Source organism: Schistocerca americana, chromosome 11 (genome assembly GCF_021461395.2).
Source record: "Schistocerca americana isolate TAMUIC-IGC-003095 chromosome 11, iqSchAmer2.1, whole genome shotgun sequence".
Taxonomy (NCBI): Eukaryota; Metazoa; Arthropoda; class Insecta; order Orthoptera; family Acrididae; genus Schistocerca; species Schistocerca americana.
This window is the reverse complement of record NC_060129.1, coordinates 14,093,521-14,113,975: the sequence shown is the minus strand read 5'-3', so window position 1 is coordinate 14,113,975 and position 20,455 is coordinate 14,093,521. Positions and strand designations below refer to the sequence as shown.

Genomic DNA, 20,455 nt, shown 5'->3' with positions numbered 1-20,455 from the left:
TCCCGCATCACGAATATTTTCTTTAGTCTTTTGCCAGGAATGTATTGCAATGTAGTCAACTGAAGTTTTGAAGCACATTAATTGAACACATGTAGACTAGGAAGGCAACCTGCACCCACCCGCTGGTGTGTGTGTGACCGCTCTGTAGTTCCTAACCCGACCATCGTGCTACTTTTTATCCCTTTTAAAGAAACTACTTTTTATTTCAAGGCGCGGCTACGCACTAAACTTTGTCTTCAAAACGAATTTAATCAGTGTGTATACGTGCACAAGGAAAAAAAATTACCGGATTTTTCCCGGATTTCCCAGTTAAAAATACACTTTCTCCCAGATGAAAACACGCGTTTACCGAGTTAAGTGACAGTATATTTTCCCGGCACTTCAGAAAACGAAACTCAGGGAAAAGAGACGTTTTGGAAATAACTTTATGTGCAGCAACATGTAAGCTGCGTATTTTCGTATTACGACGGCACACATTGGAATTCCACCAAACACCGCATGTTACTTTCCGAATCATTGAAATGGAGATTTCGATGCGCTTTTGTAAGCCGTTCGTAGCTCATGTCACATCTCGCCAGCCGATGACAGCAGATATTCAGCCAACAGCAACACCACAGTTAAGTAGCACGAACACACAGACAGGGAAAGTTAACAGTTTAAGTTACTATACATAGTGTTGCTACAAGAAAAGCAAATACTGTTGAACTTTTTTGCGCGTGTTACACTTTAAGATATATCATACAAATGTGCCAGTAAAATTTTTAATGACATAAATGTCTTATCTTCAGGGTTCAAAATTCTTCTGACTGGCTCGTCATCAAAGAGTTGATTTTTAAATGAGAGTCAAACACTCCGTGATTTAATAAATTCATGGTACATTCTTGCACAAAGCTCAACTTGCGTAAAAGGATATTTACTTTGAAAGTAACGCTTTTCAAACCACCATTCGCAATATTTTCCCGCGACCAGTTAGAAATAGGTTCGTAGCTATCACGCCGTAGGAAGCCCCTGTATGTGCGTACGTGTAAAACATTGAAAGATCATACATTATGTCATAAAAGAAACAAGACATCAGAGGATACTCCTAGAGCATCGGAATTTCGTGAACAATATTAAAATATGCACATTTAAAGTGCATACTTAAAGGTCAAATTCGTTAAGTCCAGATTCCCAATGAAATAAACCTCGACCTGATATTAAGCTTTTTCGTGTGGTTTTCGGGGTGTAAATTTTCTTGGAGCACCAGTACTGTATTATATCATGTTTGGGTCTTTATGGCATAATGGCATCCGTGCTAGAAAATGAAAACGTGCACTTGAAATGCAGCGAACAGTTGAAACGAGCCAGTACCGTGGAATTAAAAATTTCGTTTCAAATACATTGACTGCCTCTGAGGGAAAGGTTAACAAAACCCTAATTTCTTTAGCAAACAGACAAAAATAACTTCATTGTTCCGGAAGGCGATTAATGCTTGACTGTCAGAAAGGTGGAGATAAAATAAAATCTGAAACTAATGACATATTTCGGCCTCCCGTAATTATGTGAATGTGTTTTAACTCACTTGACAGCTCTTGGTCACAGATATCCGTTTTGTTTTCATTTGACGTGAGAGTAAACGAAGGGGAAACAGCAAAATCACTGAATGTAAACACGGGTCACGTGGAGACTACCCACTGTAGCTCAGACTGCTCTGCCCATCAGCCCCGGATCTACGATACTTGCGAACCGGGTCAATATTTTAAAAAAATCGAATTTACCAAATATGTTCATCTTGTAGCGCACATCCTTCTGAGAAGTCTCAAACATAAAACATACGTATTCGAGGAAATGTAAGACATTATTTGGTCTTAAGTATGCCAAAGTGCAGTGCCACGCCTCTTCAGAAAGCCTTTTTCTACCGCACGTCCAAACTATATTCAGAAGAGTGGAAATTTAAATGTCCTCTGGTGCCTCTCCTGCTCCCAGTCGGCCGGTTTGACAGCCTGCCCCTCCTTAAAAAAAATCTCAATTAATGGCGGATGGGATTATTTGTAATCGAGAAAACAAGGACTCTTCACAAAAATCTGAACTCTTTATTGCCTAATAGCTAATAATTTGCTGTTTTGTGTGACATAAAATTAAATTTAACGTTTCACTTCAACTGCGCTGTGGCAACGTTCCGCGTACTTTGTCACAGCCGCGATGATTACAAACCTGCCTCGATTCTCACAATTACTGCACTGGAAGTGGCAAACTTAAATTCTACCGTCGTTGTTGGCTGCACATAAGAATTTGCACTGCGTCATTTGAACGTCAAGTGAAGAAGTCATTAAGTGACTGCGTCATAACCGGTAACATTCTTTCGCAACAAAAGATACGACTGATGCGCAAGCACGACTGCAACAACTATGAAGCACTGGACTACAGTCTGGTTAATTTGCACTCAGTTTTAAACAAAGCCATGTTTCTCAGGCGTCTAAATGTTTATGACGTCATATCCCCTGACGTGTGTGCCCTACGATGATATAACTTGGCCGGTACTTGCAATGTGCGTACTGTCTGCAAACTGTGTTGCGAATAGTGTCGGTACTGTGAAGAAATAAAACTCCACGTCTGATGCCGAAGTTGACACGGTGAGCAGCGAAAAGTGTGGTAGTTGACGTTCTGTATTGTTTTTAGGGCCGGGGGAAAGACGTTAGCGAGAAGAGTATCTGAAAGCATGTTTGAGTACCGCAAATCGCTAAGCTGCCTCATTCTGAAATACTGGGTGAATAATAACCGCCGGCCGCTGTGGACGAGCGGTTCTACGCGCTTCAGTCCGGAATCGCGCTGCTGATACGGTCGCAGGTTCGACTCCTGCCTCGGGCATGGATGTATGATATCCCTAGGTTAGTTAGGTTTAAGTAGTCCTAGGTCTAGGGAACTGATGACCTCAGATGTCAAGTCCCATGGTGCTTAGAGCCATTTGAATAATGTCCGGGTATTTCAACGCCTTCAGTTCCGTTTCCTCGAGACAAGCTAAGCTTCCAACTGATACTTCTCTTACTGCGTGAAAACCGTACCCTAAGATTATAGTACTTTACGAGTGGATTACCAAAGCATTTTTTATGTTTAAATTCGGTCAGTTTACGAGAAACATTTCTGCTGGAGGTTCCGTAATGGAGATGACTATGGCTGACGGAATCTGAAGACGCCGTGCCGCTCCAAAACTCATTTAATCCGAAGTGCTGCCGTTTATGGCTTTCGCAAAGTTGTGTCGTATGAAGATACGTTATTTCCACGCAGTGACATAATAAATAACGTTGTTTTCATTTTAAATATCTGTCGTGCGAGAATTCTGAAGGAATCTGGACTCGCACATGGAAACTATGTCCGACTGAATGTGGCGCTATTTTCCGCTCGTTCAACGTTATTCCCTCTCAGGTTTGTCAGCGCTTAAATGACCAGAACGGCGATAAATAACGAGCAATGAAACACTCAACTCAGTAATTTAACACACTATTCCTCATTCGTAGCGATGATTTTTTTTTTAGGCGACGGACGACACAAATCGTGCAGACCGGCGGAACAGCCGCGGCTTCCGGAAACTGCAGTCGGGGCCAGCTGCCCGCCTCCACCTGCACTCCCGCGCAGAAGTGACGCCCTGAGGATCTGCTGACACTGGCCGCCTGCCCCCCACCCCTCCACGACTGACCCGCGCAAACCGCCGGGGCGCGCCGCGTTGAGTCGCGGGAAGTTTGCGACCCTTTTTTCCGAGAAATGTACATCATTTTGACGCTTCTTGATAGATGTGCCATAGTTCTAGAGTTCTTTGTACAAAATTTCAATAGCTCTGCAGAATGTAAAGAAGAAAACAACAATACTCAAAAAATTTTCGTATCGAAAACATTCTTTGTCAATTTTCACAGAAATTGAACTCTTACAACAGTTCTGAGGACTGTTCTGAACAGAACCCCAAGAGCTCTATCGAAAATCCCAATACATTTTTCTACGGTGATAATAGTATATGAGATAAATTTATTTAATGTGGGACACCCTTTCTCTACAGAAAATGTAAATATATTCGCACAACAGTTCTTATGTCAGTTCTGGACACCACGTGAAGAGTTCCATCGAAAATCCTAGCAGCATTTTTTGTGCATGTAATAGTTTGCGAGATAATTGCAATTTAAGGAGAAAACCTTTTCACTTACTGTGAAGTTGGCACCCTTTTCTTCAGGATGTATATTTTTTTCAGAGTTCTTTGTACAATATTTGAATAGTTCTGCAGAATATAGCGACGAAAACAACAATGTATAAAATAGCTGATTCAGGACCCTTTCCTTATGATACAATTCTCACTGTTGCCACGATAAATTTATCATTACAAAAACATAACCATTGACCATCGGCGCACATTTCTTGCGCGTTGTGCAAAGCATTCAGCTTATCCGCTGTGAAAATATCACACTTGACGCTATTGTAAAATTTACAACACCTTCCGTTCATCTACAGAATTATCTTTACGCAAACGTGATGCCAGGATCACACGCTTCCCCTTTTTAGGTACGGAGGAAACCAGAGTTCCGTCTTGTGGAAGCCAAAACTGGAACTCTGGACAGCCCTTCTTTTACTAACAGCAAACTCTAGAGAAATCTCACGCTTGTTTTTCTTCATCGTGCCAACAAAAGAAAAATTCTCCCTTCATAGCTCTATCATCGTTCCAATACTAGTAAACCAGTTGTCCGCTTTCACATTTCGACCTGACTTATGTAGGTTTACACAGTCACAGAACATCAAAATGTTTATTGCTCAGTTGGTAAATCCTTCTGGTTGCAACACAGCGTACATTTCCAAATTTTACGGGTAAAATACTTAAGAATACACAAAAGCATTGATTTTAAATCCATACTTGTTTGTTTTGATGGGTACATATTGGCGAAACCTGCACCTTCCAAAGAATCCTTCCAGCTTCTCGTCTACTGTAACATTTTCTCCGAAGGTATGAGATTTTTGGTAGTTGCATACAAACAGTAAATATTTCCCGAATTGCTGTTGACTTGTCTAATTGTCTCCTTTCATCACGAATAGCGTGACTGTAAAATGTAAGGCACCCCACAATAAATTTGAAATGTTTTATGTTCATTTGCGAGGTGAAATTTTTCAATGCCATCCCAATCACCTCCACAGAGATCTTCCAGGCTTTATCTGCTACTTTTGTTAACAACAATTAAAAACAAGAGACTTATGAAAGCTTTCAATTTAATAACATCTATTGATTTTACCCCTCTCTCACGCTGAAATGAAGCTTTGACGCTCTCAAATTGCTGATTGGAATACAAAAATACAATAGACAAACATCGCTATCTATGAGGCAATTACAGAATCACAAAGGCTGCTTTGGCTGCACCTACTTGTCCAGGTAAATTTCGAATAATATTATCCTCTTCGAACAATATGCTTTGGAATTCTTCAACATGATCTAGTGCATCCCACTTAAAATAATAAAATTCCTATAAAATAACGCAACCAGGCGCAGTGTATTAATTTGATTTTTTTTTTTTTTTTTTTACGTTCAGACAACGGACACTGACCATTAGACAGTTCGAACAGAATTCAAGTGCATTTTACATTCTGGATCAGCTTTGTACTATTTACTACGTTGATTAAGAAATTAATTGCTGAAATGAAAAGCGAAAGGGCACAGTGGATAAAAACGAACAATTGGCTCATATCTCATCAGGAGAGCATCAGCGTCGATACTGAATCATACAACAATGAAAGGCGTACAGAGAAAGGAACATATAACGAGAAGGCGCCAATACTGCAAATTGTTGAAAAGTAATTTACAGAAAAATTCGACGTATATCAATCTTAACAGCTGCGCCCGATGGAAGGATAATAAAAACTATGATACGTCCCTGAGACCTCTCAAGACCAAAAAACTTGAAACGAAGCACAGCAACGATGCAAACGTCGTGGCACTACATCTGGAAACAATGAACACGTGAACTGCGTCTTTTAAACAATCAGCAAGTGACGTCAGCGTAGCAGTTACAATAGAGGTAGCATCAGAGCCAATGACAACAACAGCTGCACTTTCTGGGTAACGCGCGCCGCGTCGTGTGAAGGCGCCCGCCACTGCTGCACTTCGCTCCTTGATCTGCCCCTAATGACTAAACGTAACTAAACTACTCACACTCGTGCGAATAATCATTATGCTCGTTCAGTCAGAGCTCTCGTACAGTCTATGCCCGTTGTGCTGTCGGTGCTGTTGTGTAAGTGATACTTATGAACCGAAATTGAAACGTCTTCTCAGCATGGAGGAATTTAAAGTAGTCGATGATACATACATTCAATTCACTCCGTCTCATCCGATCTTCCAAAACCTGTCCGAAAATGTCTTCAAAGCATATTTACACAACAATTAAAGAAGATCGTTATGATCTGCTTACTTTTGTTAGAAACACCTTCACGCTGGAATGTTTCGTTGAAGAAAAAGACGACAGCAAAGATGAGTCGTGGAATGTTTTTGGTTCTTCGTGCAACAAGGACATGACAAAGCGCCGGCCGCGGTTGTCTCGCGGTTCTAGGCGCGCAGTCCGGAACCGCGCGACTGCTACGGTCGCAGGTTCGAATCCTGCCTCGGGCATGGATGTGTGTGATGTCCTTAGGTTAGTTAGGTTTAAGTAGTTCTAAGTTCTAGGGGACTAATGACCACAGCAGTTGAGTCCCATAGTGCTCAGAGCCATTTTGAACCATGACAAAGCAATTTGACCTACTACTGTCAGCAGAAAAAATGGTCTACCGTAAAACCAACAAAGAGGAAACTTAGAAAGCTTTCAAGATTGGAAATACGGAAATGGACAGATTTTATGGCTGATAAAATTCATAAACATCACAAAATTCTATGCGCCTTTTCTTTCAAATACGCGAAAAGTGTGTGAATGTTCAAGTTCAAAGTACTTCTTGAAGACCAAATGAAGATGTACAGAATGTGGAGCCACTTTCAAAGGGATTGCTCTGAAGAAACCAAAAAAGGACGACATTATTCTCAACTGCAGACTTTCAAACTTTTCAGACGATAGAAAAGCAGACAACTTCGTGGCACGAGAAGATAACAGGCAGCTGCTAAATTGGTTGATAACAGGATGCCTGCACCTCTTAGGCGAAATGATGAAGGGAAAAATATGTCTTTCGGAGACATGATTCCTCCAAATTTACCCAATGCTGTTGTCTTGAGAAAGGATAAATAAGAGTAAAGGGACAAAGGATTTGGTGTAACAACTAGTAAGCCTGTTGAAAACCTGCAAATCGCAAAACATACAACCCATTGGGACGAAATTCACGCAATCGCATTGGACCCATTCTTCTGTATATATTGGCTGAAAGATCAAAGTCAGTTGCACTAATATTGTCATCAAATCAATAGCAGTGAATACGATTCAGTAGATGCTACGGGTGGCGTTGTATTTCGAGTTATATCACGATTTGGGGATCTGTCAAACAGAGCTGACTGTGTGGAAATTAAGTCAAAGTACATATACCTGTATGAGTACATACGCATCCGCGAAGGAAACGTCACTAGTAAAGGCCCAAATATCAATCAGTTGCCCAAGTTATCAGATGATATCCTCTAGGCATCATACATCATTCTTGTCATTTTTCTTTATGGAAATCGTCAGATCTGGAACTCCAAAACCAAAAATCATGGTAACTGATTTTGGTAAGGCTTTGTTGGTTGCCATTTCTAAAGCAATAGCCAATTGCTCGGACTTAACATTATTTGAAAAGGTTTTACAGTCATATCGTTTTGCATGAAAGAGTAATTCTACCCTCGTGTTGTTTGAGAATAGATTTAAACCATTTTATGGTCATGATTTCGAGGTGGAAATTCTCCTCAAGAGGTAAATCACAAGTCAAACAACTTTACCTTTGAGTTTTGGACCATATTTACATGATGACAGATTTGCGTGATACTGAAAGTGCTTTGCGCTCGCTTTTGGTTGTTGCGTTGGGTGAACATAGACAAAAAATGAATATCTTACAACATAAAACAAAAAACAGTACGACAGTCAGCGCGGAAATCCCTAAAATAGCACAAGACTTGCAGGCAGACATGTGCTTACAAGAACCTTATAATAGAAACGAGCAACTGATATGTCTACCAAAACATGCTACCAGAATAACATGCAGCAATGACTGTAAGGCTGCAATAGTAATTCTAAATAGAACTTATAATTAAGGTAACACAGTTATGCAATCAACACTTGGTCCATGTGCGCCCAATACAGCCATCAAATAAAGCCGTACGCAGACTAAATCAGATAACTAGTAATGTATGCCAGAGGCAAAAAATTAGTGATAAGTGCTGACATAATTCCAGATCGACCCTCTGGAACTCAGAACAGATGACAGAGGACGCATAATCACTGAATTAATACAAGAAACACAATTACATGTAATGAATACGGGAGGACCTATACCAACATATGCTGGGTTCGATGGTACGAGCAGTAATATCGACTTCACGCTGGCAAATAATGCAGCAATGGCATACGTAACAAACTGGACTGCACACGACAACATAACCAGTAGTGATCATAATGTCATAACATACACACTAACTCAGACTAAGAACACAATGACCAAATCACACACCAGACACTTGCTGTTGCACAAAGCAGACTGGAACAAATTAACGGAAATTATCCAACGACACAATCTAGAAAACATCATTGGAAGTATAGATTATAGAGCACACAAGTTAACACAGGTGATACAACATGCACAAAACACTTCAAAACCAACAGAAAAGAACACAAATTGCTCACCAGTACCATGGACCAACGAACTCACGAGACTCTCATAAGAAGCAAACGAAAATTATATCAAAGGGCGATAGCAGATAGTGACAGACCAATAAGACTTGAAGCATATAGGCATGCACAAGACATATACACAGACACTATACAACACGCGTAGACAACAATGGGAGCTATTTGTAACAACACAGAGCAAATTATATGGGGGGGGGGGGGGAACCATACAAAATACTGACAGAGAAAATAAAAACGCCACTAGTTCTGGGAACGCTAAGGCAGGATGACGGCACGATGACGAGGGGATGGAGGAATACAGCGGAGTTTCTGCTGTATAAACTGCTCCCTGGCGACGTTATCGATACAGACACACAATACCATGCAACACTAAGAGAAAACCTACACACACCATACAACTGTCACCCGTCCTTTTGTGCAAGAAGAGGTTGTGCTAGCAATCTCAGAGCTCAAAAACAAAAAAGCACCTGGACCAGATGGTATCCACTCGGAAACACTGAGAAAACTAGCACCGCAGATCACCACCTACCTAACAACGTTACTGAACGGTGCCTTACGGCTGGGCAGGATACCTACAGTATGGAAAACCTCCAAAGCAGTCACTATTAAGAAATCAGCGGACAGGGATCCTTCAGATCCAAAGACTTACAGGCCAATATGTCTAATAAACACCCTAGCAGAGATTCAGGAGAAGCTACGCCTGCAAACACACAGAGCTCTCAGGGGTATGAGCCAACACCAGTTCGGCTTCTGAACTGGCAGATCAATAGATGATGCCATCAACCAGGCCCTGCACATAGTTAACACCACAAAACAGAAATACGCCATGGCAATAATGATTGTCATTGCCGGAGCGTTTGATAATCTTTGGTGGCCCGCACTGTTTCAGAAGCTAAGACATCTGGAGGTACCGCTATCACTGCAGGCTACTGTAAAGACCGAGTAGTCGAATGGCAGATGGACAGCCGGAAAGTAATTAAAAGAATTACCGGAGGCTCTCCTCAAGGGTCGATCTGCGGCCCCATCTTCTGGGACATAACAATCGAACCCCTCCTACAACTTCTGGATGGGGATGACAGGTCAGACGGAATTGTCCCCTACGCAGATGACCTTATTAGTTGTAGTCACTGCAAACTGTTTATATCTCTCATAATTCCAAAATAAAAATGAGAATTTACGATCCGTCCTCACAGCTGTACTTCCAGCACTACCTCATCTCCTGCGTTCCAAAATTCGCAGAAGTTATCCTACGAAAATTGCGCATGTACCACTCCCGGAAGAAAGGATTTTGTGACGATATTGCTTCGTCACAGCCTGGGGTTCGGAACCCGGTCCGGCACACAGTTTTTATCTGCCACCAAGTTTCACATCGGCGCACACCCACTGCAGACTGAACACACTATTTCACAATCTATTGGCACCACAAAAATGTTGTGACGGTTTTTAAAAGAACTCTTTCGGTGCTATCCAAAACTGTCAGCAAAAGGGATGTGCCAATTTATTATAATGTAGACCAAGTGGGTCTCTCGTAAATGATATCTCATTAACTGTTATCCCCACAAAAAATGTTATTACAGTTTTCAGTAGAACTCTTAGGGTCCTATTAAGAAATGCCATCTGACCTTTTGTACGAATTTATTACTTTCACATGACGAAAGTGAGTCCCATATTAAGTATCTCATAATGTCATCGTCACAAAAAATGGTATATTTTTCAGTAGAACTCTATGGGTGCTATTCAGAACTCATCAGAGCTATTCTACGAATTTTGTTTTCGTAGAGAAAGTGAGTATCTGATTAAAACAATTATCGCAGTAACTATTATCGCCACAAAAATGTTATCATTTACAATACAACTCTTCCGGTGCTATCCAGAACTGCCAACAGAACTGTTCCACAAATTTATTTTTTTCTGCATTGACTAATTTTTTACTATACCAAAATTTTGCAGAGTTATTGTTTTCTTCCCGAAATTCTGCATAACTATTCGTGTTTTGAGCAGAGAACTCTAGAACTATTGCATACATATCAAGAACTATGAAAAAAATGTATATTTCTCGTAAATGGGGTGCAAACTTCACGGGAAATGCTCATATGCGAACCTTAATAAATTCCGTTACAACGTAAACAATTACCTGCACAGAATATGTTACTCGTATTTTCGATAGAACTCTTACAATGCTATCCAGAGCTGTCATCAGAACGTACGAATAGACAATTTTTTGTAGAGTAGGTGAGCCCCACAATTAATCAATTATCTTACAAACTATTATAACCACAAAAATGTTATTATGATTATCGATAGAAGTCTTGGGGTGTTATCCAGAAGTGTTCATCAAAACTGTTGTACGAATTTCTTTCTATCTGTGGAGACAGTGGGTCAAAGATGAAAGCAGTTACCGTATAAACTATCATCGACACAAAAATATGTTACTAGGATTTTCGATAGAGGTCTGTGTTCTGTTCAGAACTGTTGTACGAATATATATTTTGCTAAAATTGACAAAAGAATGTTTTCGATACGAAATTTTTTTCGAGTATTCTTGTTTTCTTCGCTAAATTCTGCAGGACTATTGAAAATTCGTACAAAGAACTCGAACTATGGCACATCTATCAAGAACTATGAAAGAAATGTGTCGTGGGATGGGCGCCAACTTGACACGACTGCGGCGTTGCCACGTCGGCCCCCGGCAGGCGAGGGAACGGTTGCGGCAGAGCCGGCGAGGCGTCTACGTCGGTGTCCGCACTGCCGGACCGGACCGGACCGCCTGCCTCCACCCACACCGGTTTGTCTCGTACTGCCGTTTACAGCTGGCAACACGAACCCCGTCCCCGTTTACATGGGACTCGCAACACAGGATTTCGTAATCACATTTCCGAATACCGCTTCTAGGTAGTAATGTAAATCTATTCTGGAAATCCGCGTCCAGTTGCCAATTTTCCGAACTGCGCAATCAGTTTTCAGTCCCACGTAAACGCAACCGGTTTTGAAAAATCCTGGGGCTGATAGGTTTCGTCTCTTTTTCAAAAATTTTCGGCTAGTGTGGCCAGAGTTGTTTTCTGTACAGTGAAGGAAAAGTAGAAATATTTGACGAAAGCTATTTACACCTCGTCTAACTGAAGGGAAATAGCCGCAGAATATTCAACGGGTTGCCTAATATTCCGGTTTTTCGTATCAGAAGTAATCTTATTTTTGATGCTTCACTTTCGTTTTTATTTACTTTTACCTTAATATAGTGTCATAGACAGTTTAACATTTTCTTCAGTCTTGAAGGCAAAGATTGAATGAAGGTTTATTTTGATCACGGGATGAGGTGAGAACAGAACATTTCCCGTCATCGTGTTTACTCCCAGTCACCTACGCGTGAGTTTCGCGATTTTGCAGTGATTGCAACCGACACGATGTCTTCGCACTGTTACACACAACAGTGACAAGTAGGCGGCAGTTTCCACACTCGGTTTGGCGTGCTTGCCTCAGTCCGCTGTGTGTGAAAGTAATTCCTGCCCGTTAATATGGGGAAAATAAAGACTCTTGTTTCTCGTGTGCTTGTGGTGGTCGGCAAACACTTGCATCTTAAGCAGTGCCGACAATTCTCCTCCGTCAACCCAGCCCTGGAAACAGGTATCAAGATGTAGACGCGTACTTTTGAAAATTTACGCATATTCCGTACCCATCGCGTCAGGACTCGATCCGACACACACGACCGTGTTATCGCAACACGGAGACCCCCGCCCTGTTTATTACGACCGACTCTGCAGCGCCACACATGCAATGCAGCCCCTACCATCGACACAGCTTGGACTTACCGTCTTCTTACTAAGACGATACGTTTAGTATTGCAAAAGAGTTCTTCGGTTATTAAGCTTTAGCATTCAAGTGGTGTACTATTTGTTCTGCTACAGCTTTAATATACACTCAAAACGTACAAAGAGCGTACATTCAATCGACCGTTAGGAACACGGGGGCTTACATTTGCGAAACATACAAATTTCCATTGCTTTGTTTTCTGCATCGACAATCGAATCGTGGTACCTTTGTTGTCAAAGAGTTTTCGTTGTAGTTTCCATCCTGCTCTGCGAAGTAGTGTTGTGATTTCTTACACATTCAAGCCACGTATCAAATCAGTATGAAAGTTGCCTTGATGACGACAGAGAAGAAATTTATCATTTGTAGGTGCTCGTACGAAGTTTGATGTCCACTCCCCGACTTGTCTGAAAAGTCCATACTACAAAACTGCTTTATGTGGGAAGTGAGTCCGTAGTTAGTGACGGTAGCAAACTTTTGCCCACAGCTGAATCTACGTTTCCAAACCAGAGACGCCATGAAATGAGGTCACCATTACTAGCGAGTGATTTGACCGACGCGGGGTAAATCTTCTGTTTTTTACTTTGATTGCTTAGGAGAATAGACTGAAACTGCATGGTGTTGTCTCCCTTAATCCACAGAAAATACGATAAGAAATGTTACGTTCTTTCATTAACCTACAGCTACAAAAAGGTCTCCGTCTCAGTATCGTAAACGCAATTAGTCAGTATCACATAAACGCACAATTACGATGACGCGGTGTTTATAAATTTGCCGCGAAAACAGCCGTGGGCAGAAAACTCCGTTATGACTGGGAACGGAGTTGCTCGCGACGGCATTCTTGCAGCAGACGCTGTCCGTGTTCTCGCCGAGTTAAGCTTTACTAACAGTTCAAGATTATTTTGAAAATGGCCAACGCCTCTTTTTCGCGGAACCATATCACTGTCGTCGTGCTGCCGGGGAACACGTCGATTTCTGCGACGGCGTGTCCACACTTCGGGCCAGTGTTGCCAACTCTAAAAAATCCCGAGTCGCTAGATTCAATATCAAAGGTCGCTAGAAAGTCGCTAAAACTTATTTTACTAGGGATGTACTGAAAATTTCGTGCTGTAAATGGTGCAATAAGCCAGTGGGGGGGGGGGGGGGGGGGGTAATAAAATAATCATATATATTGTCTCATACGTAATTGATATATTGCTTTAATTAAATGACGCATCGCTTGCAACAACATACATATAAAATACGCTAACGTTTAATTAAAAAAGTTATCATAATTGACGCAACACATAAATTGTTGTTTCAGTCACAGCAGTCAAATATACTAGAAATATAGAATTATATTTGTAACAGAAGAAAGCAAGAACTCAAATTAGGTTACAAAATATATACATACCGGTAATGTGAGCTATTCATCGTCGTCACTCGGAAGATCGAATAACTCTTCTGTTTCATGCTCTGACAGAACTGTAGTTGATGTAGAGGGTTGAACGTCGCTCAAAAGATGGTGTTGCAGTTCAACTGGTTTTGTCCCAAAAGAGTAATTTTTGTTCGTTCCAATAAGCTCCAATACGTCTGACGGTATGTCAAAAGATGCTCAATCTTTATTTTGTTTCTTCAGCTGCTCTCTTAATATTACTTGTCTTTAGCGATAATCTGTTACGTTGTTTAGTTTTTATGATGTTCATAGAACTGAATATTCTTTCCACTCCTGCATTTGAATGCGGTAAGCATAGAACAGTCATTGCTAGCTGTGAAATCAAAGAAAAAGGATTCTCCCTTGCGGCATTTTTATACTGCAAAACCTCACTCCAAAATCGAACAGTGCTAGTAGTGTTATTCCACCTAATGAAGTTGGTATTATGCCTTTCTTGCAGCATATCGTCTATGAAATCGCCACTAAAACGCAATTCTTTGGCTACATCCGCTACAGCATTGTTTTTATTCACTTTTAGTGTATCTTCAACCTTCAGCATTGACATTTTTCTTTTTCAGGATCGTAACGTTACTTGGCAGTCTTTCTTGAATTTCTTTTGAGTTTCAGACTAAACTGAATGCATCTCTTCTTCAAATAAACTTTATTTTCTTCAGACAAACTTGACTCAGAAAATTTCTGTTTAAATATAAAGCCAAGCTTCAGATTTGCGTACATACATTCGCTTGGAACTGGTGTTGTCAACAAATCAGCAGTTGGAAAAACTATGTTTTGTCCGAGTGACTGCATGAGAAATACAAGTGCATCTAGTAATTTAGTGGGGTTTATTGTCTTCTCCTTCAAAAGCTTTTATTGCTATTTGTACGTCTCTTATAGCATGTTTAAGGTAAAACATGTAAAGATGATTTGAGTCGTCACAATACATCTTGTACAAAATATTGGCAGTGTAAAAATTGTCTTGAACCACGACAAGTGAAAAATGTAGCTTTACTTCTTCCCACTGCTCCAGAATTCTTCGTATTGCTGGTTCAATTGAAAGCCAACGTGTTGCACAGACCTTCAAAATTTTTAGTGGCTGTTTTCCACAATTTATTGTCTCATAAACCTTTTTATATTCCTGTTGTCTTTTGGGTGAAATGGAGAACCAATTGTAGGTTTCCCGTACAAGAAACTCTATGTTTCTGGGTAGGATATTCACTGAGGCGTGCGAAACTTCAAGCTGAAGATAGTGACAAATGCAACGGATCAATACCAAATGCTTGAAACCATATTCTCTCTTGAGTTGTTCGAAAAGCCCATTGTTTATTCCAACCATTGCAGAAGCATTATCTGTGCCAATTCCTACCATATTAGCGACTGGAAGTTTGAGATCTTTCAAAGAAGTCACAAGAACAGCAGCCAGATTTCTTGCATCTGCAATTTCTACTACAGCGAGTTTGAGAAATTCTGATCTAACGATTTCGTTGTTTGCACTATAGTACCCTATAACGATACGTAGCATTTTAGATATTGATACATCTGTGGATTCATCTATTAGTACACTGTATTTTTGGTTACCTATATATTCAACCAATGATTGTGTAAAATATGGAGCCAAAACTTCAGTTATAATGTAAGTGCATTTTGTACCATGTAATTGCATGTTTCTAGCGCCCTCATCACCGGAAAACACCTTCTTGCACAGCATTCCTAAATGATCTACAGCTAAAATTGAACAATGTTCAGCAACAAATAAAGAAAGGGCGCCTTCCGCTCTGCCTGCTATTCTAACTGTAGTTTTCGGAACAATTTTTACAGGTAAGGTGGTTTGTGTTTTTTTAAATCAATTTTTTGTTTATGCTTAATAGTTTTCGAATGCTTTCTAATATCACACAAGTGAGCATAAAAGTCTGTTGGACATGCTTGACTTCTTGCCTTGGATAAGTCTCCAGCGACTGGTTTCAGCCACCCACTGAATTCAGGTTCTGCTTCCCACGCATCCCGATATTTTTGAGCGTACTGCTTCTTCTGCGGTAAATCCATTATGTCAGGCACCACAACATATGTTTCAGCAGTTTGTAATCACTGAAAATACATTAAAACTCAGGAGAACTAGTGGTCATGAAACAATCTACTCACTCGGTAACTTGAAATCAGTCCTATTGTTCATTGTTTAAAACGTAATAATGTCTGAGATACCCCCACCGGATTGTTCTTGCGTTACCACTGTGCATGTGGTAATAATTTAACTGCGAGATAACATTTCGAAAAATTAGAGGTTGCTGGACAGATATGTATTTTATTATACTTAATATTACGTATGTTTTTTGTCAATTCGAAAAATAAAGGGGGTTCAAAAGTTGAAGAATTATAGATCGATACGCTATCGACTATAACAGGCTAGTGGGTAATGAATAATGAACTGTTCTATAGTCAAGGTTTTCTTACTCTGTAGGCAATTCCCACATTCAGGTTTACTAAATGCTGAACAATGCTACATGATCTGCTAAGAACTTTATTTAACTTAGTTAATGTAGAACAAAGTCAGTGTAGTACCCAGTCCACAGATACAATCTTAGTTTTGTTAATGAAAATACTGGCCCAAATTGGTTTTGATTTGTACTTCAAAAGTCGTCAGTACTCCAAAAGTCGCCAGATAAGTCGCTAAATAATTTTTTTCGCAAAAAAGTTTTTTTTTATATTGCTAAGACGAAGGCAAAAAATGGCTCTGAGCACTATGGGACTCAACTGCTGTGGTCATCAGTCCCCTAGAACTTAGAACTACTTAAACCTAACTAACCTAAGGACATCACACACATCCATGCCCGAGACAGGCTTCGAACCTGCAATCGTAGCAGTCGCACGGTTCACGAAGGCAAAAGTCGCCATTTCTAGTGACAAAGTCGCTAAATTGGCAACACTGCTTCGGGGCGTAAATGATTCGGCGAACTGCTGTGTAGAGCAGCCACTGTCCAAGTTGAAGAAATTGTTGCCATATCTGATCTGTGCGGCCTCTCGGATGACAGAAAACGTAAAGCTCTTTTTATGAAACAAAGAAATCTTTATCGTTCGGTTTTGCGTTGATAACAGTGCTGTAAATATTTTTCTCTAGAACACAAGTGTGAAATATTGTAACTAGATAAGCCGGATTTATTTCTCCGTGAATTCTCCGCCCCAGCGACTGACTGTTGCCGCAGGCGGAACGAAACGTCGGCAGCTTAAAGGCCGGTCGCCACCACAGCTCGGCTCGAGGCAGCGGCAGCGGCAGCGGCAAGCTTCTCCGCGGCTCCCTGGAAGCGGCCGGCGCTGAGCCACGGGGCGGGACCCACCGAAGCGGCCGGCGCGTCTCGTTAACTGAGCCACCAACCTACACGAAGGAAAGACGAACTTCGGTCAAGACATGGCAATTTTTTATTTTCACTACGGTGTACCCTTCCACACATTTCATTATTCGTGTTTTCTTATTCCACCAGAAACAGACACCATGACCACCGTCCCTGATTGTCCGCTGTCTCATTCAGAAAAGCGGTCACCCCAGAACACAAACTTATTGTTACTTTAATCACAGCTGTCAGTACTCGAAATTGCAATACCTAAACGCAGTCTACTGTAATGATAGTACATTACGTGTGATCTGATAGTCATTTATTTATAAGTAAAAATGCCTGACAGTCGATCCTCAATATTTGCTATGTTGAGATAATGTATTTTAACCACTCTGCGAGTGTCAGCTATTGAAACTACCAGTGAAGTAGTGTCTCATCACTCAGCTCCATCACTAAACTGCCACTGACATTATCATTACCAGGAGAAACACGACGTTAAAGCTAACACTACAGTCATACAAGTTTACATGCGTACCTACACCACAGGTGATGAACAGATTGAAAGAATGGACGATAAAAGACATCACTCATATAGTTAAGCGAGACAAAAATTTAAAATGTGACGAGAGACTGGAATATGGTAGCCGGTATAGGAAGAGAGAATAGTAAGAAAATGTAGGCTTGGGGGAAGGGAATAAAGGCGAAGCCACCTGATAGAATTTTGCACAGACGATAACGTAATCATCGCTAACGCTTCGCTGAAGAATCATGAAAAAAAATACATATCTGCAACAGAGTTTTCGAAACCAGATTTTAAACTGTAAGCCATTTCCCGGTGCAGACGCAGACAGAATAATTTGTTTACGAACTGCAGTTTGCAACTAAAGTGGCAGTAAACGGTAAGTTATACCCAGAGTTTGTCGATAATCTTAGAGGCACCATAAGACAACGACTGACTGAAGCAGAGGAATGGATCCATTACAATACGAACGGATATCTTTGAGAGGAGAAGTGACGAATGCAGCAGAGGATGTAAATCGAAAAAAGGTGCAGTATAAATCCTTGGAAACAACAAGATATGTTTAATTTAATTGACAGGAGAAAATATAAAAACGCAGCAAATTAATTAGGCCACGCGGAATAGAGATGTCTAAAAATGCCGTTGACAGAGAGTCCACAATGGCAACAGCGATTTTACACTTGGAAAACATAAGAGCCGACATTAAATAAGAAAGAAAAAAGAAAATCTTGCTCAAACGAGAAGCAACTATCAAGTTCTCATTTGGGAAGCCAGAACTAAGCAAATAAGAGAAGACTAGAAGGTGGAAGGAATATGTAGAGAGGAGAGGGGGAGGGGCTATACAAACTGACATGACCACAACGTTAGATTCCTGTGAAATGTCTGAATACGAGAGACAATACAGTTCCTATCACTCAGCTAAGTAGACAGACTGGAGAAAGGAAAACCGGTGTTCATAGCATTTCCATATTCAGAGAAACGTTTCGACAATATTAACTGAAAGACACTCTTTGAAGCTCTGGAGGAATCAGTCATAAAACACAGGGACATAACATTATCTGCCGGCCGGTTTGATCGAGCGGTTCTAGGCGCTTCAGTCTGGAACCGCGCGGCCGCTACGGTCGCAGGTTAGAATCCTGCCTCGGGCATGGATGTGTGTGATGTACTTAGGTTGTTTAAGTAGTTATAAGTTCTCGGGGACTGATGACCTCAGATGTTGAGTCCCATAGTGGTCAGAGCCATTTGAACCATTTTTTCTTTATCAACACGTTGCCATCCTAACGAAGTATATACCGAAAACTAAAGTCTGTTCATTCTGTTCCCTTTATATCTGTTTATGTGTGTGTCTAGTTAGTGAGGGTGAGTTTTCATTACTACTATCTGTTTCGATAGCTTATCACACAACACCCAGCCATCACGAGGCAGAGAGAAAATCCCTGACCCCCCCCCCCCCCCCCCCTCCCCGGGAATCGAACCCGGAAACCCGTGCATGGGAAGCGAGAACGCTACCGCACGACCTCGAGCTGCGTGCGGAGAAATTGTACATCCAGTTGCCAACTTTCTAGACATCAAACGTAAGTTACGAAAAAATTTTCATATGCAGTCGAGACGCTTCAGTAGTACAGTTGTCTTTCCAGCTACATTACCATTCTTCCTTTTATTTCCATCTGCACATTTAAAAAATCAGCTTAAAATTCTTTTTTTAGTCAAAATTTAGTAGGATTTGCAATGTAGTGTCTAAATCGCATTGTTGAGTCTTGGTTTCAATGAGTAAATATGGGGTCGTGTTACATGTAAAATGCTAGCGCTGTGTGCTAATTCAGTTGTTTAGTGTGCCCGTCTTCCATCTTGTCTTCTCCGCTTCAGTTCACAGTCATTTCTTAGGCGAGTGCAACTCCCATACTTGACAGACAGCACGTGACCTGACGTCACAAGCAAAGGACAGACGAACCGCGTTGCAGAGCACGTGTAGCTGACGTAATACAGTTGACAAACAGACACCGCGAGATGGCGGAGGGTAAACAGAAATTAATCCCGACAGCAGGTGGCAGTGACGATATGAACAGCACTCAATATTCGTTGCGCTCACGTGCAATTAGCATGCGAGTGGAGGCGGAGGCTAACGCCGGTGATATGATTGACACAGACCAAACAATTCAAACGATCCCCGCGGGTAGCAACCCAACTGTGGATACGAATGCAATGCTCCTTCAGATCCACAATTGGATGACAAATAATGATAGGGAAAAGGAACAATTGCGGTTAGAAAGGGAACGAAAAGCAAGAGAGAGAGCTGAAAGAGAGGAGGAAAACAAAAAATAACTAATGCGAGATTTTACCGATTTAAATAAACAATCTGATGCGGTAAATGAAAAATTTGAAGTGATGAAAACTGAAATAACTACCGAATTGAAAACTGATCTGAATACCCAATTGGGCGAGGTCAAGTCGGAAATAAGTGGGCCAATCGAAGCAGTAAAAAATGGTTCGAATGGCTCTGAGCACTATGGGACTTGGCATCTCAGGTCATCAGTCTCTTAGAACTTAGAACAACTTAGACCTAACTAACCTAAGGACATCACACACATCCATGCCC

At 41.1% G+C, this 20,455-nt stretch overlaps 1 protein-coding gene across 1 annotated transcript in view; it reads right to left on the bottom strand.

Annotated features, from left to right (window-relative positions):
- Window positions 1–20,455, bottom strand: part of LOC124553927 (ankyrin repeat domain-containing protein 65-like) — a 445,704-nt gene that overhangs the window by 55,884 nt on the left and 369,365 nt on the right. The gene's annotated exons all lie outside the window — the stretch shown is intronic.